We start from the raw sequence: 25,254 nt of genomic DNA, 5'->3' as shown, positions 1-25,254 counted from the left end.
ACTTGTGGAGTCTTTTATCCACGCTAAGCTTTTCTCAATTTTATAAAATTTACAAACATAAGTAAAGTCAATATCTTTTAAAAAGATTAGAAGATGTCTTGTTAGTTTACAAAGTGTAGCATTGGAAACTTGACATCCTACAGAGTCAAGAGAGCCTTAGAGAGTGTTGGTAGGTAGCACCTCGGGAAGGATGCACCCAGAGGAAACATTGATTCCTTCAACGTGATGATGTCATCAACAGACTCCAGGTGATCAGCGCACGCTGATTCATACTCACCTTCTTACTCCAGTGGCGGCCCACCTTTGCTACTCAGCTGGCCTGACTTCAGTAAAGACTTGGGGGGTTTTCCACCCCTGCATTCACTTAGATTTGCAAAGCTAGCCAGTTTTCCAAGAGCTGACATCTTCTCTTGAGTCCTGTGTCTGCCCTTTAACTGCTGCCACCAGTGGGGGTGGTATCTCTTCTGTAATGTTGACAATAACGACAACAGCAAAAATGATAATAGAGGTACAAGTGTGGACTTTTGAAGGGAAATTATAAATGATCTAATCTAATGGTTTCCAAATATTTTTCTGTTTAGCTGCAGAATCCTTTCGATAAAGAAAAGTTTACTCAGAAGACTAATTAAATCAGATAAAGGTGGAGTGACTCTGATGAACCGAGGGATCTGTGTCTTCCACCAGGATAGCCTCAAGCCACGGGGTGAACAGAGGACAGTGTAAACCTCACAGCTAGCCTTGCTCCTGTCTCATGGCCATAGTTCACTGAATGGCTGACATGTCTTCTCTTTTTATTTAAAAGACGAAGGAACTGAGGTCCCTGGAACTATAGCAACTTCTCCAAGATCACAGAGATAGTGGCAGAGCTGTGAATCCATTTTTTTAAATGCATTTTTTTGCTGCTGGCCTGGGGGCATAGTGGTTGAGTTTTTGTGCTCTGCTTCGGTGGCCCGGAGTTCACAAGTTTGGATGCTGGGCATGGACCTACACACCACTCATGAAGCCATGTTGTGGCAGCATCCCACATACAAAATAGAGGGAGATTGGCCACAGATGTCAGCTCAGGGCTAATCTTCCTCACCAAAAAAAAAGTATTTTTTCAAAATACAAAACTGAATTTTTATAGTAATTCTAATTTCCTGGGCACTTCTAAATTGATTTGACTTTATTTCACTCGACTATCACAATAACCTTGTGACCCAAGCAAGGTAGACATTTTTCTTATCCCAGGTTTACACATGAGAAACTGAGGCTCAAAGAGGTAAAGGATTTGTCCCAAGTGACCTTTCTCGTAAGGGGCAGTGGTGGGGTTAGAATGCAGGTCTCTGGCACACTGTTCAATGTTTTACCCACTGTGCAATGCCCTCATGACTCATATGAAAAATTTTCCATAAATATCAAATAACCAAAGCCAAAGAGGCTACCACATGCTTTCCAACTAACTTATACATTTAAAATAAAAACAGGAGTAATTAATATTAACAATTAAGCATTGATATTAAGGAGTACTAGGGTTAAATAATATATAGCAATGCAAATAGGTAAATTGGATGTCTCAGCAAATCTCCACCAATTATGGCTTAGTTCAAAATAAACAGCTTTCTAATTTGTCTTGAATCTTTTTTGGCTTGTATGGAACTTATTCCAACATCTCAGGCCCCAAACAACTTTCTCCAGTGTCAAGCTCCCACAGTTTCTCAGTGCTTCTGGTTTCCATCTGCCTTAACTAAAGAGAGAAAACAAAACAACTGCGTTAGAATTGGTCTTAGCTGCCATCATTCCCCCTTCCCAGAAAGGGCCTGGCAATAGTTTTGGAAACCCAATTCCCCAAAGCCTGGTCCATTCTCTCTCTTCCCTACTTCCGCAGCTCTGCGCTCACCTCATTTGATATGGAACCTTGAACGCGGCGCCCTGTGCTCTTGGAGCTGAGGTCCAAAAAGCTTTCCTCACAATGGTGAATATAATCCACCTCGGTCTCTCCTTCCTTTAAAATCTGAAATCATTCTCCTGGGGTACAGCTCATCTTTCAGAGAATTAAACTTCTTCTCTCTCACAGCTTGACAGAAACCACAAGAGAGAAAAGATTTTGGCCACACCATATTCCTATTTCTCCATAACTCTGTGTGTGTGTACGTGTGTGTGAGTGTGTGTGTGTGTATGTGTGTGTGTGTTCCCAATGAGAGGGGAGTATATTTTCCCTTTTCAAGGAGAAAGATTCTCCCCTCCCCTTAGATTTCTAGCTGCTGGATGCTTACTGATTAATTTAAATCCACACACAACTGGTTCCCTTATTAATGATTCTGCCAGGTTTCCAGAACATAGCAAGATTAACCTGCTCTGAATACAGACAATTCTTTTTAAAGGGGCCATTGCCTTTCGATAAGAACGTAAGAGGAAATACAGCATGGCAATACCAATGTTTATCACAGGGAATACCAAGAGTTGTCTCGAAAAACGTTAAAATACAGTTGCCCACCGAAAGGTAAAAGGTCGCAAAGTCCCCATACCACAGTAATGATCAGCCATTTATGGGAACAGACCATAAACTTTCCTAAACATGTGGCAGTGGATCATGAATGTCCAAAACTCCAACTAAGGCTAGTGGAGGTGAAGTGAGGCTGAAATGAGATTGTAATTTAGTTAAGCACAAATCTAAGCAATTCCATTAAACCATGTTTGAAGAAAGAGCATGTGAACAGCAAGACGTTTGCAAGTATAATAGAAATTAAAAGGAAAGTAACATGGACAAACACTGGGAGTGCTCACCCAAGGATTGTCTGAGATGGGAAAAGTCTGGCCAGACCCACTTCATGCTAGAGAGAGGACCTGAAGCCCCCTCAAAATTCTGACATCATCAAACTCACCCTGGATCCGATTCCAGACTCACCCCACCGCTGCTTCCCTCATGGCTTGTTTTAAGGAAGACGGAGAGGTGGGTCAGGCTGAAACAACCATTGCACTTGACGTTGTGTATGCGTGTGCATCTGAGTGTACCCAAATCGAGTTAATGTGAGTCAGCCCAGATCTCCTTGCAGTGGATTCCTTGTTCAAAGCCTTAAGGCCTGCAGATTAGAGGAGCAAAGCCTGGACCCCAGTGAATTCTCTAAGCTAAATGGTACCCCCTGGGCATCTGACTGAGAGGCAAAGTGTCCTTCTATATGCAAGATAGATTTGCTTTTTTATATTAGATGCCTTCTGTGAACCACCACAAAGGTGAAAACTCAACATTCTGACCTCACAGAACTGTGGCGAGAATTAAACGGAAACAGTGTCCGGCTCATAGTGAGTGCTCAATAATTCTTAATTATTTTCTTACACAAGACCTCCTCTGTCACAGCTTACATAGCGTGAAAACCTCAAAAAGCATTCTATTTAATTGATATCCTAGTTTCCGGGACTTCAAATACATGGCATTTGGATGATACACATTATGACAAAAAAAATATTCAGGCTTTTCTAAAGTTATCCGCCAGCCACAAATCAAGTCGCAAACCTACAGGATTCCACAGAGACACAATCCAAGCGACCATCTCTAAACTTTATACAAAGTGAGCTAGTCCTCTCACAAACATGAAATGAAACCGTTTCCAGCTTCAAGGAGCTTACAATACACAGCAGGGAAACAGACACACAAACGTCAGATGACTCTTTGCCCTCCATGATCTCCAGAGGATGAGCTGGATTGTGATTTGATTGTGCTGGCTATTGCAAAGGGGCTGTAGATTAAATTTTCTGACGGGACAGTAAATAAGATCAGTTTTCATAGCATGCACGTGTATGCAGTCTAATGTGGTAAGTAAACTGCCCAGGTATTGAAAGAGAGAGATGGGAAAGGAGAAGTAAAAGAATTTAACTTTTTTTTTAAGGCAGAGAAAAGATGAGGTATGAAATATTTCCCCTTGGTTGCTAGGTGTTCTCTCTGTTGCTATTCTGGAACAGAAAACACCAACCAAAGAAACTGCAGACTGTAAAATGCTACATGGATAGCAGGTTTGGGAGCTGTCCAGCTCTCTCTGTTCCACCAAATACCATACATCCCCCAGAGCTGAGATTTCCTCTAAATCCGGGATTTAGCCATGTGTCTCCATGGCTAGCTTGAGGTTCAATTCCAGGAATCAGGTTTGGCCTTCCTCTGAGTACACTAACAAGACCCTAGTAAGAACGACAGCCTGTCAGCAAGACAAACGCAAAGAAAGACCAGCATGATCACAGTATCTTCCAAGCAAAGCCAAAAATTTAATAAAATATGAGAAGATGGAGGAGAAAAAACAAAGGTCAGAAACACAAAATAATTTTTAAATCTCTACATTACGCACATATTTAAATACAAATTTTAAAAAACTAGAAAGCAGGAAGGCATGCTTCTGAGACGTTTCAATGTTCTCTTTTTCTAACGTCAAGCTTCTGTATGACCTCTGATCATGCGAACGGTGTACAAATTTAAGCCAAACGACAGAATCTGCTTAGTGTTTGTCTGAGCGAAGCAAATGACCCCCTCTCAAAGCACCTTTCTTTGAAACTTTAACTTCCCACAACTCTGTGCATCTTAGAAATATTACTGGACTCTGCTCCTCTCTCTTGGACAATTAAATTTCTAATGTGATTCCACAAGGGGGCAGTAAATAAAAAACAAACAAACAAACAAATAACCTGTTCACTGAACACAACTGCTCCTAAAATTGGATATAAACAGGTTTTATTTTCCCATTAACCTGCATTATAGGCTCAGAGATTTTCAGTGCTGAAAATGCTTTTCTGATGACTCCTCCTGGACTTTTCTTTAACATTCTCGTTCTCTGTCTAACAGCATGACCTGTGAGTGTAGCCCAGAATGAAACAGGGGAGGCTGCTTTTGCAAAAGGGAAAAGCTTCCTTCACTTTAAAAAGTGCCTGTTCTGTCCATATACTATGGGCCTCCCTGACTGAAATGTCACCCCTGCTGGTCAAAGGCTTGGTGGGCACCAGTGACAGTATTTCACTGTTGTGAAGGACAGACCCTGGCAAGAGGCCGCAGGAGCACTCTAACAAGAGCTGTGAAAGCAAAGCAGAAAGCCTGCAGGAACAGGAAGGACAGGGGTGCCATCCAGTGGTCAGCCAGTGGCCTTGCTGCCTGTGTGATCCTCAGCACTGCCTGCACTAGAAATTCTAGAAAGCACTAGAATGCAGTTTGCAGGCTCTGACTCTGGAAGGTAACCAGGGCCAAAAGCAATCATTCCTCCAATCTGAGCTAATCTCAACTACACAGCCTACTTTTCTAAATTGCGAAATGAGAATAAAGGTGGTGTGGTTAAGCCAGGGACCTGGGACTAACTCGTAAAGCCACCTGGACAAGGGGCTCAAGGGCAGCTGCTTCTCAGAAACACCTTGCAGCTTTTTAAAGCACCGACTCCTGGGACCACCGAGACCTTCTGAGTAACAACCTCCAAGGATAAGCCTTGAGAATGTTATTTCTAAAATGATTTCTGGGTGATTCTGCTGCAGAGACTCACGGAGGCTGAAGACTGGCTTGTGGGAACCACTGATGGGATCCATTCTTCTATCTTCAGGCGGGGTTGAGTCCAACTCTCCCAGAGCTAATAGTCTTTTCTGCTCTGAAAGCTTTAAACATCCCTTCTAGTCATCCATTCTGGAGTCCAAAATCCCAAACCATCAGGAATTCTCCCTTCTGGTCTGAGTATAAGCCCTGCTCCTTATTACTTGCAAAACCTAGACTTCCAACATCTCAGTCTCACATGAAGACATGGGGTTATGACAGTACTCACCCCGTAGGTTTGTTGGGAAAAGTAAAGTGCTCAGAGCAGGAGCTGCCGCTTGGTAAGCACTAAAATGCTTGTTATTTGTATCACTTATTAACACTCTCTTCTGGCTGCTCTTTTAGCTTATTTTCATTTGCTTGATTCCAAAGGATACAGTGATCCTGCTGAGCCCAGGGCCTGCTATCAACCAGCTCTCTTACTCTCTGTGCCAACTTTCCCAGGCCTGGACAGCCCTTGTTGTGACAGATTTACCTACAGGCTCAGTCTGCCCATTTTCTGAGCTAACACTGACTACAACAGGATCTTCAGTGCCCCACTGGCAGATAGATGGAATGGAGAGAAACATTTCTTGAGGACCTACTGTGTGCCTAGTACTAAACAAGGCACATTATGTATATTATCTCATTTAATTGCCCCAATAATACTCCAAGGTAAGTATTAAATTCCCTAGTTTACAGAAGAGGAAACTGAGTCTGAAAGAGGTAAGTGGCACACTTCCCTGGTTGCCTCCAAACACTAGGAAATGACTTGTTCCCTGCGATGAGCTCTGGGCACACCTAGCCAGTCTCTGACTCTAACTGCTGCTGCTGGCCCAGTTTGTGCATCCAGGGGTTCTGTCCAGCATCCAAGTCCTCATTAGCAGAGTTGGCTGGCCTGCTTATCTGAGACATCTTGTCTAACACCTGCAAGTCCCTCCCTAGGAAGAAACTGAATCCTGTTTCCTACATCCCGTGGTCCTGGCAGATGCACTGCTCTGATGGATGAGCCCCCAGGCCATGACAGGGCAGCTTGCCTGACCTCAAGAATCCCTCATTGCTGCAGCCCCACCAGCAATAGTCCTCACTCAAATACACAGTGACTGGTGGAAGCCAGCCTGCATTTGCCAAGGCTCACAGACCATACACACAACTACTGGCTGCTCTTCCCATGAAGACCAGGCCTACAATTCCCTCAATTTCCCCAGCTATCTGTTCTTTCCTGGTTCCAATTTTTCTTATTTCCCACCACCTAAAGATGCTGAGGTTCCAGTGTTCCTCACACTGAGCCCGCTCTAGTCAGTGCTTTTCCAGTATGCTGTGTGAAGAAATGCAGCACTGAAATCCATGCAAGCCCACCGGCATGCAAAATGGAAGGGTATGAGTCAGGATGAGGCAAATACAAAGTGTGATAAAACTGGAAAATAGTAAATCCTGTTACTCTACTCTTACAAAGTATTCAGGCTCACTTGTGTTTGGCAAATATTTATAAACATGTCTATAAACATAGTAGAGAAGTTCCTAGGTTAGGTGTCATAAGGGATACAAAGAAGACCAAGAGACAATCCTGCTTTTAAGGAAATATATTTTGGGATAAAAGCACACAATTCAAAGTGTTGATATTAACACACGGCAATATCTGTTAAGGACCACATGAATAACATGCTCAGTGTGGGCTGCAGGATTTGATAGGAAAAGACTTTGCTACAGCCTGTGGGGTCATGGGCAGCTGCTGGGCAATCGATGATGAATAGAAGTTATTTAAGTGGAGAAGGTGTGCGATGGCCCACCAAGATTAATCAGAGAAAGGACTAGAATGTGTCCAGTGCAGTTGGAGGCCACTGAGAGTGCTTGAGTACCAGGACTGCATGTGGAAGGTTGGGGCTGGGCTGCGGACAAAGACAAATGTGGGGTCGAGGAGCCCAGAGTTAATCCTACAAAGAGGGTCCCATGTGACTTTTGAGAAGGGAATGAGATGGCAAAAGGGTGTTTTGGGAAAATTCATTGGCAGCAATTAATAAGAGGCTTGGAGGATGTCCTGGAGGTGAAGGGTGTCTAATGAAGTATTTCTCAACATGTATCTTAGTAAGTCATTGGGAACATAAGTAGAAGGTAAATTAGTCAAAGAGATTTCCAAGTCAAATAAAGGAAGGCTATAGTAAATTAAAGTAAAATAGGTGTCTTTTTTTTGCAGATCTTCTCAGAGCCTTTATGATAAGCTTCTGAAGGAGATATAAAACGTAGCATTTCCCAAACTTACTTAGTTGCCTGCTGAAGCACTTTCCACAGTGAAGCGTGCGGGGCTAGCACTCAGATACAAACTTTGGATGACCGAGGGTGACCTGAAGCAAGTGACAGATGTCATTTTAAAGAAGACAGGTACAGATCTCTGCTCTAAGTTGTGGGGATTAAGAGGGAAGGTATAAATGGAGAGGACACTATATCCTTCCAGTGGCTCACTCTAGACCTTTTGGTGTCATCCTTGACTCCTGTCTTTCTCTCAAATTACACATCCAATCCATCAGCAACGCCTTCTGAATCCACCTTCAAAGTTGCAGCCAGAACCTGAGCCCTTCTCATCACCTTCTTGGCTACTTCTCTGCAGAAAACCACTATCATCCTTCTCACTGGTCGCTTCCTTCCACCCTTGTACCCCCAGTGATGTGTTCCTTATCAAAGAAGTCAGAGAGATTATTTTAAAAATTAATCGGATCATGTCACTCCTCTGCTCAAAACTCTGTAATGGCTCCCAGCTCACTCAGAGTAAGAGCTAAAGACCTGACAATCACCTTAAGGCCCCACATGTCCTCTCACCCCACCTATGTCACCACTATGACCTCACTTTCTGCCACTCCCCCGTTTAACTCTACTCTTGGTCCTCTGGTCCCCTCTGCTCCCTGAACGCTCCAGGCACACCCTTGATTCAGGGATGTTGGCTTACTCTCCCCTCCCCGTGGGACTCCTTTTTTTTTTGTTTACTTGTTATTTTTCCATTGTCTAGCCACTGTCAATAGGAATATCTGACCCAACAGGACAAGAGTTCCCCTTCCCCTGTATTTTGTTTTATCCTTATTGCCAGCATACAGGAGGCACCGTACGTACTGAATTCGATACTTATTTAAATTCCAACAGCAATGCTGTGACTAGGATTGAGAAGACGTTATCTTTGTTTCATAAATAAAGAAATTGAGAATCAGAGATGATTTCCGATTTGTTCAAGAGTGTAAGCTAATGATTAGTTAATTTACTATTTTCCAATTTTCAGATTAGAATCTAGGTCTCTCGACTTTTCAACTATACAATAATATCTTAGGGCTGTGCAAGCAGTTAGAAAAATAGTTTTTAACAAATCAAAGTGGCTAAATTCACAGAATACAGTAGCCTTCCTCTTTAAAAAAAAAAAGAATTGTGAGCTAAATATCATCCTTTTCCTTTAGCTCTTTAGGACTGTTCAATATAAAAATTTCACTTACAGTCTATATAATATGTCAAGCAAGGAAGTGAAATGGGATAAACACAGAGAGAAATATAAAGATGTCTTAGAGAAACCTCAGCCTACGGAGCTCCAACACTAGTGTGCGCTAGTCTTAAGGACCCCTGCTTACCTGTGGACATCTTAAGAGGATTTTTCTGACCCAGGGAAGGGTTATATCTATCCTGGAAAGACCTGAAATAGCGAAAAAAAAAAATATTTTGAAAACGAAAGAGTGAAAATTCTTATACTGTGTAGCTACAAAAAACAACCACCAAGCAGTCCAGCACGCCAATGCATCCATCGGGACAGAAGATGTGAGCAAGTGCTGACAGAGAAGAGAAACTGCGGTCTTTTCCACTAGAGGACACAGAAACTCTTCTCTAAACCAGACTTGTTCCCTTCCCTAGACCCTTGGGGTATCGCTGCAGGCCCTCTGTACACATTAGGTTGGGAAAGACTGGAGCTACTTTTGCTTTATCTGAAGTGCCTTGCTACACAGTCCCGGTACCCAGAGATATTACAGGAATGATTTCTCCCATGAAAAAATGGGGAGTGGGATGGGAAGGAGAGCTGTGGAAACAGGAACATTCAAATCATAAGACTAGAGATGTAGGAAACTTGTTTGTTTCAGAGAAGATAGTTTGTTCTAGAACAATGGTTCTCAGACTTTAGCTTATATCAGAATCACCTGGAGGTCCTGTTAAAAATACAGATTGTTGGGCTCCACCCCAGAGTTTCTGATTCAGTAGGTCTAAGAATTAACATTTCTAACAAGTTCCCAAGTGATGCTGATGTTGCTCGCAGGAAATTATGTTACGGAAATCACTGCTCTAGATGAACCAGTTACCAAAATAGGACTCCATCTTGGGAAAAATGGAAAAACAAACCCATAATCCTCTAGAATAAAATCTCATAGAATCTTAAAATGTTAGAACTTGAAAGGCTCTTATGGGGCCCTCATGTTATGGACAGGAAATAGAGGGCCAGAGAGGTTCCCTAATGTGCCCAAGGTCACATTTTTCAGACTGCAGGTCAAAACCCACTTATGGGTTGTAAAATCAGTTTAGGATAAACTGACAAAAAAAAAGAGAGAGAGAGAAAAGACTCAAATTACAAAAATGAGGAATGCAAACTGAACATCACTACTGACCTTTCAGAAATAAAAATGATCAAAAGGAAATACAATGAATAGTTGTATGCCAATAAATTAGATGGCCTAAATAAATAGACAAATTCCTAGAAAAACACAAGCTACCAGATCTTACTCAAGAAGAAATAGTAAATATGAATAGACTTATCACAAGTAATGAGATTGAATTAATAATCAAAAATATTCCAAAAAAGAAAAACCAGGCCTAAATGGTTTTAATGGTAAAGTCTATAAAATGTTTAAAGCAGAAATAACACCAATCCTATACAAACTATTCCAAAAACTGAAAAAGGGAACACTTCTTGACCTCTTTGAGGGAAATATTTGAGGCTAATATTACTCTGATACTAGGACATCAGGAGAAAAGTAAACTACAGACCAATATCCCTTATGAATATAGACACAAAAATCCTTAACAAAATACTAGCAAACCAAATCCGGCAACATATAAAAAAAATTGTACACTATGATCACATGGGATTTATTCTAGGAATGCAAGGTTGGTTTAACATATGAAAATTGATCAATTCAATACACCAGGGAAATAGACTAAGAATGACAAAAAGGTGTGTGATCTTCTTAAATAGACTCAGAAAAAGCACTTGACAAAATCCACTTTTTATCATTTCATGATAAAAACACTCAACACAGTGGTAATAGAAAGGAATTTCCTCAATCTGATAAAGGGCCTCTATGAAAAATCCACAGCAAATATCATACTTAATGGTGAAAGACTGGATACTTTCCCCTAAGATCAGAAAGAAGACAAGGATGTCCCCCTTGCCACTTATATTCAACATTGTACTGAAGGTTCTAGCTGGAGAAATTATACAAGAAAAAGAAATAAAAGGCATCCATATTGGAAAGAAAGGACTAAGATTATCACTATTAATAGATGACATGATCTTGTATATAGAAAATCCTCAAGAATCCACAAAAAAACCCATTAGGACAATTTATAAATTCAACAAGGTTGCAGGATACAAGCTCAATATATAAAAAATCATTGTATTTCTATGCAGTAGCAACAACTAATCCAAAAAGTAAATTAAGAAAGCAATTCTATTTACAATACCATCTAAAAGAATAAATACTTAGGTATAAAATTAACAAAAGAAGTGAAAGACTTGTACACTGAAAACAGCAAAACATTGCTGAAAGAAATCAAAGATTATTGAAATAAATGGAAAGGCATTCAATGTTCATGGATTGAGAAACTTAATATTTTTAAGGCGACAATGTTCCCAAGTTGATCTACAGATTCAATGAAATCCTGTCAAAATCCCAGCTGGCATTTTTTGCAGAACAAATTGATCTGAAAATTCGAACATCCTTTTTTGCAGAAAAACTGGTCTTAAAATTCGTGTTCAAAAATGTTGGAATCTAAGGTAAGATAAAAACTCTACCACCATAATTTCTTCCCATCAAGCCCATGAGTTTATTAAGAAAGTAACTATAGACTGAAATTCTTAGCACAGCTCCCTGAGATCTAGCCACAGGACAGATTTCAGATTGGTTTTCTCTGATTTTAGAACCACACAGTTAGGATAATAATGGAGTGTTGGTACCATGATGACAGACACATGAAGATAAAAACTTTGTTCATAAACCTGTAGAGAATGAAGCTAACCCTCTTCTCATTTGAAGGCAAGAATGCCTTTGCAGTGATGGTTGCCTCAAAGCACATGAGTGGCCTGAAGATTCGCTGGAAGGAAAAAAGAGACTAATGACCCTTCCCATCTACAGGTAGCTGTGGGCATGAAGCAAATCTGCATGAGAGACTCTAAACCACCCAGCTCCACTCGAGAGTTCCAAACAGCTCCACTCCCTATCAGAGGATTCACATTTGTGAGCTTATTGGCAAAGCTTAGGTAAGGTGAAGTCTTGACTTGATTTTTCCTTCCCAAGGAAAAAGAAAATGAACTGTTCCAGCTGTGCTCACACCTGTCATCTCAGTCATGGAGCAAGAGAAAGAAAAGTCCTTGCAGGTAAACAAAAGTTGATTTGACTTTTAACTCCCTCACTTACTGAGTAATTTTTTATCTCTAAGATGGAAAAATAGTATCTGTAGGTTGTGATGATTACATTAAAAATGTAATCTTTCTACTTGCTTGCCAGAGTAACTTGCAAGGTGGACAGCGTTATCCTAATTTTTTAAATGAAAAACTAATCAGATGCATTTATCACTTGAAGAGTTATGAGCCTTCTTTTGTAGAAGAGTGCTTTTGGGATATTGTTATGAGGATTAAGAGTAAATTCCTCTGCCATTTTGTGTTTCTCCTTCATTATTAAGGGAAGGAAGGAATAAAGAGGAAAGCACATATCTATTAAAAAGTTGCATCCTTATATCCTGGACTGACTGTTGTTATTCTCTTTTCTGAATGCTTTTCCCAGCTCCACCATGAACTGAATAGGGAAGCCAATGGCCAAGCTGTGGCAGTACTGACTTCTGACTGCATACACCTGTTTAACGCTCTTTGTGCAAAACTGGCAGCAAGGAATTTACCCCAGTGTTTTGATTATTTGAAAGTCTGTGTTTCCAAAATGTCTAAGTAACTTGTTTTGCTTAGTGTTTTACCTCTTGTTTTTCTTTTCTCCACCCCCTGGAATTATGTTGCTATTCGTTCTTTTCATATTGATCAGTAAACAAAGAAATTCATTCATTTAATTATTCAGTGAATTGGAAATGTCAAGAGCTCTGTTCAGAGCACAGTAAAACCCTGAAAGTTTCTACCTTCTACATATAATAGCCAGAGTGACAGAAGAATTTTAAGTTATATTTGGGCTCTCATTTCAGGCTTCCTAACTTTCCATACATGATATGTTTTGAAAAGGAAAATGTTATTTGGTAGGGAAAATTTTCCTTTTCACTGGGGAAAAAAAGAAGGGGAAATAAGCCCCAATCAGGCAGTTCCACTCATCTGCCTAGCTGAAGATGACTAAAACACATAAAATTTCGTTATTTTCTGATTAACAACCATACAGCTGGTCTCAGGAAACTATGCGTAAGTAGCATATAAAAGGTAAAAAGTCCAACATCACCATGCAAAGATGGTAATTAAAAACAGGAGAGAGAAAGGCCTATCATAAATTACACTACACTTGAGGCTATAAAAAACCTTCTTTTTAATTAACTGAAAGAATGAGGCAAACAAACTTTGAGCTTTTACGACTGTCTACCGAAGTCTGGAGACAAACGACACGATCATTTTTTCATGTGTCACTGGTAAGCTGAATACCACTAATTACCATCTCAAGGGTTGTGGATTATCCTGAACAAATTCTAAAAGTATTGTCACTGAAGATTTTGGAGTTTGCGCTGCTTCATTGCAGCTCTCCTATTACAGCAGAATCCAGAAACAAATACTAGAGAAGAGCCAGATTTTTTCTAGAGAACAAAGGAGTTGGTCTAACTTTTTATGTTAAAGTCACAACAGAAAAATCCAACACTGCAGACATTAAAGTCAAATGTGTGCGTGCCCGTTTCCTCTGTTGTAAGGGAAGCAATTTATTTTAGAAGTAGTTTCTTAGTCAGGGACTCCAGACTCCAAGGTCTGTTCCCAACTTCATTTGTGTTTCTTCACTCACTATCTCAGGTAGTAACCCATCACATCATCACAGTGATGGTGAAATCATCACCGATTTGGTTTCCCAAGAAACATTATGTGGTTTTTACCCTATCACACGTCTGTAGGATGATAATGGTGATATGCTGTGTTGACTTCAAACTTGTTTTAGATCTCTTATCAAAATCTGTGCCTCAGTGTGGGTCTGAAGATTGGAGAGTGAACATTAGCAGTGAGTTGGGAAAATCTTTGATACTATTGAATGGTATGATTCAAGATGGGGGAAAGAAACTAATCCTCAGGATCGTGGCCTATAAACTGAACCAATTCAATGTGTCAAGCAAAATTAGAGAGGGTTTTGGACCTCCCATGTTGCTTTTTATTTTCCACAGTTTCTCCCCTTAGGGCTTATTTGTGGTTTTTTTCGTTTTTTGTTTTTTTGTTTTTTGTGAGGAAGATTATCCCTGAACTAACATCTGTGCCCACTTCTTCCATTTTATATGTGGGATGCCACCATAGCTTGCCGTGATGAGCAGTGTGTAGGTCCACACCAGGGATCCAAATCCATGAACCCTGGGCTGGTGAAGCAGAGCATGCAAACTTAACCACTATGCCACCGGGCCAGCCCCACCTAGGGGTTTTTTTAAGGACATATATCACCTCAAAACTTTACTTTTTTTTGAGGAAGATTAGCCCTGAGCTAACTGCCACCAATCCTCCTCTTTTTGCTGAGGAAGACTGGCCCTGAGCTAACATCCATGCCCATCTTCCTCTACTTTATATGTGGGACGCCTACCACAGCATGGCTTGCCAAGTGGGGCCATGTCCACACGCGGGATCCGAACCAGCGAACCCTGGGCCGCCAAAGTGGAATGTGCACACTTAAGCGCTGCACTGCCGGGCTGGCCCCCAAAACTTTACTTTTTCCAAACACAAAAGAAGAAATACAATTTCTAAGCATTTTAATTCTGTAAAAGAAAAAGAAACTTAAGTCTAAAGCCTAGAAGCAAACCACCGAAGTGCAAAAGCTCTCAGCTGACTAGAGTCGTCCCTGGAAAGAGAGATAAAGGGCATTATTTAGGAATTAATAAGGCTGGGCCCTCACTCTGTGTCAACACAATTTAGTTCTCGTAACACCTGACTCCACTACCATATGGCTATGCCCACTGCTCCCTTCCCCGTCTTATCAATCATGAGCACCAGACTTACAGAATAACACAGCTCAAGGTCGCACTGAAGCATGATTCTTGAGACTGAAGTGGAGTTCTAAGCAGGGCCTCTAGATGGCACTCTTTCTTATCAGTAGTCAATGTGAACAGTTTTTCTTTCCTATCTTCACAACAAATGACGAAAATTGGTCCTCTTCTATTTTGATGCGATTGCCCTATGCCATCTTAGTAGAAAGCTGGATGCTTACATAACATATCAGTTTAGCAACAGCAAGTTAAGAAAAAGACATTGTCTCTCACCAGAGTGCCTCCGTTCCTGCTGCTGTCCTGATTGAAAGAGGAACAGCTTGTATTCTCCCATGTGGATGTGTTTGTCTCAGGTCTATACGGTTCCTACGTCCCACTCTGGACCCTACTTCCAATGTCACTAAGGTAACGAAAGAAGAGGGAAGTGAGCATCCCCAGTCCCCATGAAGGCTAGCTCCTCTCACTCCTTACCACGCAACTAGAGCTGTGTGGAGGTGGGGGCTGATGGCGTTTGTGGTTAGAAGCAGAAGAAGCTGGACACAGTGAAACAGCTGGGGTTCCCACCAACCCAGGTTTGTCTCTGTAACTGATGAGTTGGTGGCCTCGGAACTGACTCATCTTCCTGTGTCCCTAATGGCATTAAGGATGCTTCTGTGAAGCTCACAACTAGCCTTGAAGTCATTGCAGCTCCCTTACAACACTCAATATTCCCTGGCTGAATGGGTAACCCCCCAAATACTGCTCATCCCTCCTTGTCTCCTCCCCTGCTCCCCATATACACACAGGGTTTTCAGGAAACCAAGAACCTTGTTCACACTTTGCAGGGGAACACATTTCAGCTCTATTGGCCAGGGCACAGTCAGGATGCGATTATGGTAACCAAGAAACGTAGAATCCTTGAGGGTAGGTTGTAGAGCAGAAAACTGCAGAGGGTGGATGGAATTCCTTTCTTTCATTCTTCAGATGATATTTAGTGAACACACTTTTTCAAGTCTGGGTATTCTTAAGAATTCATAGTTGTGTATAACTATAGATATTTCAGAGAGTGACAAAGAGTAAAAACCAGTTTTCCATTCAAGTTTATTTTCTTCCATTTTGTCTTATTTCAACCCCAACTCCCTGGTCCTGACCATGGGCTATCTATTTTCCAAAGCTGGAGCTGACCACAGCTTTGCAGATGGACTAAGAGGCTCTGACAAATACAATACAGACTGACTTTTAAGACTCTTAAGAAAATATAGAACAACCTCTTAACCCTTTGTCCTCAAAACAAAGAACTTGTGCTTCTTTGCAATTAAGAATTCTTACATTCTCTCCTCACTGAGTTATTTTTCTAAAAGCTTATCTTGCTGAGACATAATGCAATGAAGGTCAGAGGTGCCATCCATAAAAATTTAGTTATATAAGTTGTATTAAATAATTTAAATGGGGCATTTAATTAATCCTGGATCTTTTCCACAAAGCCAAAGGTCCTCCTCTGGTTGTTAAGTTCATCTCTTCTCCCATTTTTAGTCAAGAAGACTCTTCCTTAGGACTCAGGAATGGTGAGGAAATAACTACAGCCACAGGTCTGCCCAGAAACATTTCCAGCCTGCTATTTTCCTGAATATTGCTTAAATGTTTAGAGCTCCATAAAACTCAAGCTGCATTGGATGAATTCCGTAACCACCACCAAATGTAGTTTTCTAGGAAGAAAGCTGCCAATTTTTTAAGACACAAGATCAAGGCTCCAGATGGCCTTTTTCTGAAGGCTGAGTGCTAACTGGGTTTCCATGTCCTTGTCTGACTTGCTAGTCCACCCTGAGCGTCCCTTTCCAGAGCAGAGTCTGGGAAAACAAAGTTCACACAAAGGCCAGGTAAAAGGGTAGACGGATAAAACAGTTGATTTACAGGAACTTGGGGCCTCCTAACTGTTAACCCATTTATTTCCAAAAAAGCTCCTTCCTGTTTGAAAAGATGCCTAAAACTCTACCTCTAGAAGATTTCTTCTTTTGGCTCTGAAAGACCACTTTTCTAGCTCCCGAATCAAATCCAAATGTCCTTGGGAAAGGTACCATCTCCAGGGTTTATTAGCAACACCTGCATTCCCTTAACTGCCTTGGATGAAGCGTCGAGGAAGGAAGCAGCAGCGCCGAGGAAGGAAGCAGCAGCGCAGAGAAGGTATGAGGCTTGCCTAGGGCCCCACAGCGTGTACAGGGCTCCATCCAGGTAGTGCTTAGGAGGGAACCTTTGGAAGGAGCTGGGAAACCAGTTCTGTCCCCATTCTTCTCTCTTCTCTGGGCTGTGGGCAGGCACACAGCTCAAAGAGCTACTAGTATTTTCCTAAAGCAGCGGCTCCAGGCAGGAGGCAGGGAGGAAAGACATCTCTCTTGTGTGGTTAGGAAAGTGCTGGTGACTTGATTTAGAGGAAGAGCCACGGGCTTTTGTGTTAGGAGCACTGGACTCCAATCTATGGGGGAACAAAAGCCCAAGGTCAAATCGGTTTGGAAAATGTTTCCTAATGTTTCCCATTTGGAAGATTTTTGGTGAATATTAGCATATTAGAACAGTCCTGAACACAACTTATTTTTTTTTTCTGCTTTACCTCCCCAAATCCCCCCGGTACATAGTTGTATATTTTAGTTGCAGGTCCTTCTAGTTGTGGCAGTAACATTTGTTTTAACCTCACTATTTCCCAAACTATTTGACCACAGAATGCTATTTTTCTTAACATCTATTAACATCTCTCCGGACGGGTTTGGAAAATTCTGCTTTAGTAGAAATTGTGAGAATGTTCTGTCTCCTCATGATGCCCTGCAGCTGCCTTGCAACCCAGAACAGAACTCTCTGAAACTCTTATTCCTTTCAGAAGTCATCTGCATGTCTTTTCTCCCAGAAGGCACAATCTGAAAAGGCCCTGAAGGGTCTCAAATGCTTATCATTTGGAACACTTTTTCGTTAAGGCCACTAACAACCATGGAGTAAAATCAGCTGAAGGTCAAATGGAAGTACAAGCCAATACCCTCTTCTCTCTTTTCCACCTGCAGCCCTATGCTGTTTTAAGACTCCCCTCGAGTACTCTCTCTCTTCTAGAGAACTTTCCTCACAACCCCCAGGCAGAGGACATTCTTCATTCTCCTCTCTGCCACAGCCAGAGTTCCTATTTGTATTACAGTACTTGATATTCTTGCATTGTAATATCTGCTCCCAAGCTTGATTCTCTCAATACACTGAGGGCAGTTCAAGGCAAGGGAAGACTAAGCACACATCTTCTTAGCTCCATCAGCTGCAGCCCCTGGGATGTGGTGATCGCTCATGAAGTTCTGTGATGGGCATAATGTAATAAGTCAACGAATTGAAGAGGCCAAAAATAAGATGCATATGTAAATTTAAACGAAATTTATTTTAAAGTATGAAAAATCATACCCCGTTAAATAATAATCGATACCTAAATATATTTTATTATGGACATTTAGTTTTTCAAATAGAGAAAGAAAGAAGGAATAATGAGAGAATCAAGAGATATGACAAAAAAACAGTAAGAAAAAAGTAGAGTGGGAAAATAGAAAGGAAAAGAGAAAAAATATTCACACAAAAGTGCAGGTAAAGTTAGAAAGAGAAAGACAAAAGTAAAGCAAAAGAATAGCTAGAGTGTAAAAGGAGGTGAGGATGAAAGCAAACAAAAGAAAGAAGAAAATTCAACAATTTTGAAGTTAGTGCAAGAGCCTGCAGTTCAATTTACTGTTATCTCTTAGCATAGACTAACTATAATTAAATTAACCATTAGTCACAGCTCTACAACTGCTTTTTATCCTTTTGTCTGCTGATTTTTCATGGTGCAGGTCCAATTGTTTGGTCCACTACTGCCACCATTATAACTACTACTGTGTGGAAGAGAATTCACAGGTCTGAGTTTTTGTTCCCTTTAATCTCCTGGGTAAGACTGGCCTATTCCACTTGAAAGTGTCATGATTTAGCAAGTTTTAAAAACTCAGAAATTTACTGATAAGCTATATGAATTGAAATAAGTGGAACTGCAATAAATGTTTGAATTGCAAACAAAGATTTTATTTGATTGATTTCTAAGCATATGCTTATAAAAATATCAGAGTGTTTTCATTTTTTGCTAGTTTTCCTTTTCTGTGAGATTTTCCTTTCCATCTAGTCTTATCTTCCTAAATGCCTTCAGGTTCCATAACAATTACTCACTTCCCTTTGTGGGTCTTTTCTATTTTTATTACTTAGCAATAGTCAGTTTCTCTCAAGCAAGGTTGTGGTAATTAATCGGAATAACAGGGAATGACTCAGATCCCTGATCCAAATTTCTCTTCCAGCCTCAAGTTCCAAAAATAACCCTCTATTAGTCAAAAGGCTTGTTTCAGTCTTATTCATTGTGGAGAGGGTCTTGTGAGTACATTCTTCATACTCAGGAGCATCTAAGAGGCTTTGTGTTTTGGCTTCCCAGTAGGTTTCCCTGGGCTAATGTAAAACATCAAGTCTTACAATAGTTTTCAAGCTCTCAAGCCCCAAATATCATCATGAGCCTCTAAACTAGCTTCAGGATGTGGAAAAGCAGCAAGTTCTTTGGCCTTCGGTTTCATGATCCATAAAATGACCTCCTGCAAAAGGGAAGCTTCTCAGCTCTAAAATATTCTGTTTCTAAAGAGGCTGGCTCTTCAAGGTCTGCCCGAACTTTCACGGAACAGAATTTGAGGCAGCAATTCTGCCCAGAAGTTGAAAAGAAAGACTTCTTGCAAGATGTTTTTGTTACTTTCCTAAATCCGTCAACCAACCCAGGAATGATTACATGTAAACACACACACTAGAATTCACAGGAAGAGGTCCCTGTCCCCTGCCCTTCAAAGAGCTTGTCTGCTGTCTAATTTGATAGGACATACAGCAGGACACACAATATTAGGACACAATCCAATATTAGGACATACAAAGAGAATAAGTGACAATAATCCAGATACAATGTGAGCCCCAAATGAATGATAAAACAATAAAAAATTCATATCAAGTAAACCTCAGAGAGGCCAAAGAGGTCATGAAAAGCTTCAATGGAAAAAGTGGAATTTCAGTTAAGCCTACAGGAAGAATGATGCATGATTCAAACGGGGATGAAGGTGGAAATGAGCATAGAAGTGGGGTGGCATTAGTAAAAAAAACGATGTGTTTTATTTGCTACCCATGAGTGTCCTTCACGTCGCCTTTGCCTGACTTCGCTCCTGCTGTCCCTTCACCTGAAATGCCCTTTATCCATTCCAGTCCACAGCTCCCCTCCCCCTTCAAATCTCAGCACAAAGACCCTTTTTCCATGAAGCAGACTCGGATCCTCCAGTTGAAAGTTACCGTTTTCTCTCCTGACCTTACACACAGCTTTATCCTTCCCTCCATCACAGCATTCATCACTTACTCCCCTCTACTGGTCTTTCATGTATTCTCATAGACTGCTGCTAGACTTCAAGATCCTTAGGGGAAGAAGCCAGTCAAATTTACCTTTGTTTACCTATGGTACTTAAATTAAGGTCTTGCATTATTCATTCATTCATGTATTCATTCTTTTCTTTTTTATCCCTTCATTCATTCAACACAAATTTATTGAACAACTTACTACATACCAGTAACATTCTAAGAGTTATACAGTCATTTCCCTTAAAGCTGGCATTCTGGTGTGGGGAAACAACTGATCAATAAATAAACTCATAAATTTACAATGCGCCCAGTGCTAAGTTCTATGGGAAAAAATTAAAACTAAGGAATAGCTAGAGATAGTTTACATTCAGTGGCCAGCATTACTGTATTGAGTAAGTGATATATCATTCTAAGGTAGAAACCTATAAACAAAAAGAATATTTTGAGGTATTGGATAAAATAAATTAGGCAGTGATAAGGTTCTCAAATTATCCCACTACAAGTAGGATTAATAAAGATAATTGGTATTAAGAATCATAATAATTACTATTGCTATGTATAATAAAATAGCTAACATTTACTACATGTCTACTATCTGCTAGATAACGTAGCAGAAAATCCCTTCAACCACAAGAGAGGTATTATTATTCTTTCCATTTAACAGATGAAGAAACTGAGGCTCAGATGGGTTAAGAAACGTGCTTCAGATCACTAGGTAGTAAATGGATAAGCCACGAATGGAATCTGGAACTGTCAAGACACAAATGCTAACGTTTGTACTGAACACCTGCCCTTTCCTAGGGAAAGAAAGGTGTTTTCTTGTGCCTGCTTCCTGGAGCCTCCCCTCTGAAGAATGTCCTGGTAGCTCCCTGTGTGCCTGGCTGCACATCTCTTAGGAAAGCAACAATTTGAGCGTGGGCCAGAGCTTTCCCAATCCTGAGCTCAGAAGGGAACTGAGAAGAGGACATGCAGGTTCTAATTTCCTACAAAAGGAATTCAGCCTTGGCTTCTGTAGAAGGATGTCTTCTGAGGCTGCATGGGCCACAACCAAAGGTAGTGCCAATTCAGAGAAGGAGGTCGAGTTCCACAGGCTCCTCCCCCTGAGCCGCAAGGAGCCCAGCTGTCATAAAATTCCAAGCTTCAAGAACAAAAAGCACAAGTTGTGGGCTAAGATTTGATAACGAGGCACTGATTCTCTGAGCCTCCAGCTTCTATGATGTGAAGAGATGTGAAGAGCGTATACTGCCCCAAAGAAAGAATCGGGTTGCTAAGGTCTACACAGATTCAGCGCATGGAGAGAGGGCCCAGGTGTCTATTTCCACATGCAGTTCTCTCTTCTAGATAGCTGGCCTCTCCCTTCATTGGGCCACCAGTCCCCTCAAGCTGGTGTGGACACCCTGACAGCCCCAAGGGAAGAAGAGATCTTCAGCCCTCCACTGGATTAGAGGTACCCTAGACTGCAGAGCAGAAATGTGCAATTGAAACTTCTCTGCATTATGATATTAAATATAATAAACAGGGAAAGTGAGAGGGAGCACATCCCTTATCACTTCCACAATCAAACCACTGAAGTGTTGGAGGGTTGGAAGGAAGGAACCACAGACAGGAGTGTTTGTTCCCAGGTTGGAGCTAGGCCACTGTGGAAATGAGCAGCAAGCAGCTTACAGCCTCTCCCCAGGAGGAATCAGTGGATAAGCAGAGCAAAGTCTCAAGGAAGAGGGAGGAGAGAGTTCTAGAAAGAAGCGTGGCTCCCCTCCTCAGTGACCATTTCCTTCTTGAATCAATAAGCCGCTTCTGCTAATGTCTAAATGCTGAATCTGGATACAAGGAAATACCAGAGAAAGTTCTAAAACGCTCTGAGGATCTGCCACAGCTACAACTGCTTCTGAGAGGACGACACAGTGCCTAGTACACAGTAATTGCTCAATAGCATTTCTATGAATGAATGAATGAGTGAATGAATGTGTCTATGCTCTGTAATAAAAGCCTCACTACTCTGACCCCAGAGGATGGGACCGTGGATGGACGCCTGACCCAAAGGCAGATGCTTCTAGACAGGTATGAGGTGCATGACAGGGTCTGGCAGGATGACTGCCCAGCATTCAGTACTGGAGGCTGAAGGAGAGATTCAGTAGAAGGAGCAGAAGGAGAAAGACAGGGGAAGAGAAAGAAGACAGAGGAAGCAAATGGGACACAGGAAGTCATGGGGAAGAGAAGAAAGAAGTAAGTGGAAGTTCCTTGACTTAAAAGATGAAGTGAATGCAGTGGCCTGGACAGAGCTGAGCCGAGTGACTATAACATACTCTGAGGGGGAGCCCAGGCACCTGTTTCTAGGGGTGGGGTCCGCCACCCTGGCTGCTTTGTGCCCTCGATGGCGTTCTAGTTACCCATGAGGCCAGCTGGTGTAGACATGGTTGAGCGCCAAACCACAACCAAATCCTTGTGAAGCAAGGATGTGAGACTGACTTTCCCTGGACTCCTTAAAATAAACCCACGTCACCTGAGATTCTCTGAAACTACTTCAGAAGACACGAGACTTAGGAAAGGGAAGGCATGCTAACTAAGACCGCTGAGATGCAGTTAAGGCTAAACTCTCCTGGGAATTCCCAAAAGCTGAGCCACCTGGAGACTCTGATAAACGAGGAATCCAAGATTCTGCATGTTTATCAAGCACCCATGTTGTCTGGTATTCAGCCCAGTTGGGACTTCTCTTTCATTCCGTCCTTTGAGGTACGTCTCATGAGTTACCGCGTCTGTCCTTCTAACAATGCCTGCATTCCTTTGCTAATGTTCTTGTTAAAAGCCTAACTTTTCTGTATGAAAATAATGCAGACTGACTGTCAAGATTTTAGAGAATTTAGACAAACAAAAAACACTTTAAAAAGTACCTGCAATTTTATTTAACAGTGATACAGCTAAATACTCGTGTATTTTCCCAACTTTTTCTTTAGTGCTAGCATTATACATATGACTCTGTACCTGCTTTTCTCACTTTATATCTTGAACACTTTCTCATCACTAAGCATTTTTGCTATATCATCTCTAATAGTTGTATATCATTATAAAGAAAACTGATATCAAAATTAATTTAACCAATCCCATGTTGCCAAACTTTTAAATTGTTTCCAATTAATCTGTCATAGAAACCCTCTGAGGAACATTCTAGTATCAAGTTTTGGTCTAAATACTTGATGATTGCCTTAGCATAGACCCTGAAATGGAATTGCTGGGGGCAAAAAAGTATTCAAAATTTTAAAGTGTTGGAAATTTATTATCAAATGGCCTTCCAGAAAGTTCATAGCAATTTAAGCTCTCCACAGCAGTATGTGAGAGTATCCATTTCCTATGCCCTTGTCAACACTGGATGTTATCATTTTTTAAAATCCTGTTCATGGCTTTTTTTTTTTTTTTTTTTGAGGGAGATTAGCCTTGAGCTAATTACTGCCAATCCTCCTCTTTTTGCTGAGGAAGACTGGCCCTGAGCTAGCATCTGTGCCTGTCTTCCTCTACTTTATATGTGGGACACCTGCCACAGCATAGCTTGCCATGTGGTGCCTTGTCCACACCTGGATCCAAACCCGCGGACCCGCAGGCCGCTGAGAAGCGAAACGTGCAAACTTAACCATTGCGCCACTGGGCCAGGCCCCCGTTAATGTTTTCTTGATGGCCTTACAATAGTAGATCTCAATATGGGCTTCTCATTAAAATCACTTGAAGAGCTTTTGAAAAGTACCAGTGCCTAGGCCCCATCCCTTGAAATAATTCAGAATCTCAGGATTCTGGGCATTTATCTAAAGAAACTACCAACTTAAACCACAGTCACATAAAATAGTTCTGATTTCAGAGTGAGATGGTACCCTAAGTAGGCAGAATCCACACAGAGAATTCTAGGCAAGCTTCTCTGGCTGTACCCATAGTTCCCAGACCCGTGAAATGACCATTATCATGAAGAATATCTGAGAATTTTCTTCCAAGAATCATAACCAAATCAACTTTCTTCATCAATTTAACACATGCATGAAGCATCTACGTTTTACCCTCCTTCTTTGCCTCATTCCCTGCTGCCGTCCCTCTGGAATTCAGCTCCAGCATCACTTCCTCAGGAAGCCTCTCCTGACCCCCCGATCATGCCGCACCCCCCATCATGCCCCTAACACATCAGTAACTCTCTTTGGGGGCATTTAACACAGTGTGATTTTCTTTTTCATTAACATTCTGGGATGGGAGTTTTCACTGTGAGCCGGAATAGTTAGGGAAATTTCATGGACAACGAGATTGGATTTTGGAAGTGGGTAGGATTTGGGCAGGCAGAAAGGAGTGTGTAGGGGTATGCAAACCAGAGTCATTAACCTTTATAGGTTTGTGGACACATTTGAAAATATGCTGAAAGCTAAAAACACTCCAGAAAAGCTCAAACATACCCATAGGTTGAAATAGTGTGCGTAATTTCAGGGTCTTCACACAACTCTAAGCACATCCATAGATCCTTGATCCCAAGTGGACTATATTCAGCTCCTTAGGAGGAAGCAGCATAATGATCATTTTCTTCTCTTCTAACCAAACAACATGAACTCAGAAACCCCCAAAAGTCAGTCATCACTGTCCTAAGTAAACGGCAGAAATGCCAGCCTGCCAACTACCTGTACCCAAATTAATGGACCCACATATGATTTGCCTTTGCCTTAGTAAAATGGAGTAGATTAGGGTCAGAGGAAGGAAAGAAAAGGACAAGTGGGGTCACAAGTTCCAGTGCCCAATTATGTAGCCAACAGAACAGTTATTCTTTTATCTATTTTATGCCAGTAACACTGAGTATCTATCCCAAGACAAGAGAAGTTAAGAGATTCAGAGTTGAAGGTAAAATTCTCTCCTTGTATCACCTTGTATCTCCATATTCCCTGTCAGGTTTTTTGACTTTAATGAGCGCAGGGCAAGCTGGTGTTTGTTCTGCTCCCTGTGCC

At 41.4% G+C, this 25,254-nt stretch overlaps 1 long non-coding RNA gene across 1 annotated transcript; it reads right to left on the bottom strand.

Moving 5' to 3' along the window:
• Window positions 1-1,606: 1,606 nt before the first annotated feature.
• LOC139084670 (uncharacterized) lies at window positions 1,607-25,254 on the bottom strand. Its single transcript, XR_011542224.1, has 4 exons — window positions 25,174-25,254; window positions 24,715-24,808; window positions 9,118-9,179; window positions 1,607-1,726 (listed from the first exon to the last, which is right to left on the bottom strand). It is a non-coding gene; the product is annotated as an uncharacterized lncRNA (long non-coding RNA).

The sequence above is a fragment of the Equus przewalskii genome, chromosome 1 (assembly GCF_037783145.1).
Source record: "Equus przewalskii isolate Varuska chromosome 1, EquPr2, whole genome shotgun sequence".
In the NCBI taxonomy this organism is placed as follows: domain Eukaryota; kingdom Metazoa; phylum Chordata; class Mammalia; order Perissodactyla; family Equidae; genus Equus; species Equus przewalskii.
The sequence above is the reverse complement of the archived record's forward strand: the minus strand, read 5'-3'. Positions and strand labels throughout refer to the sequence as shown.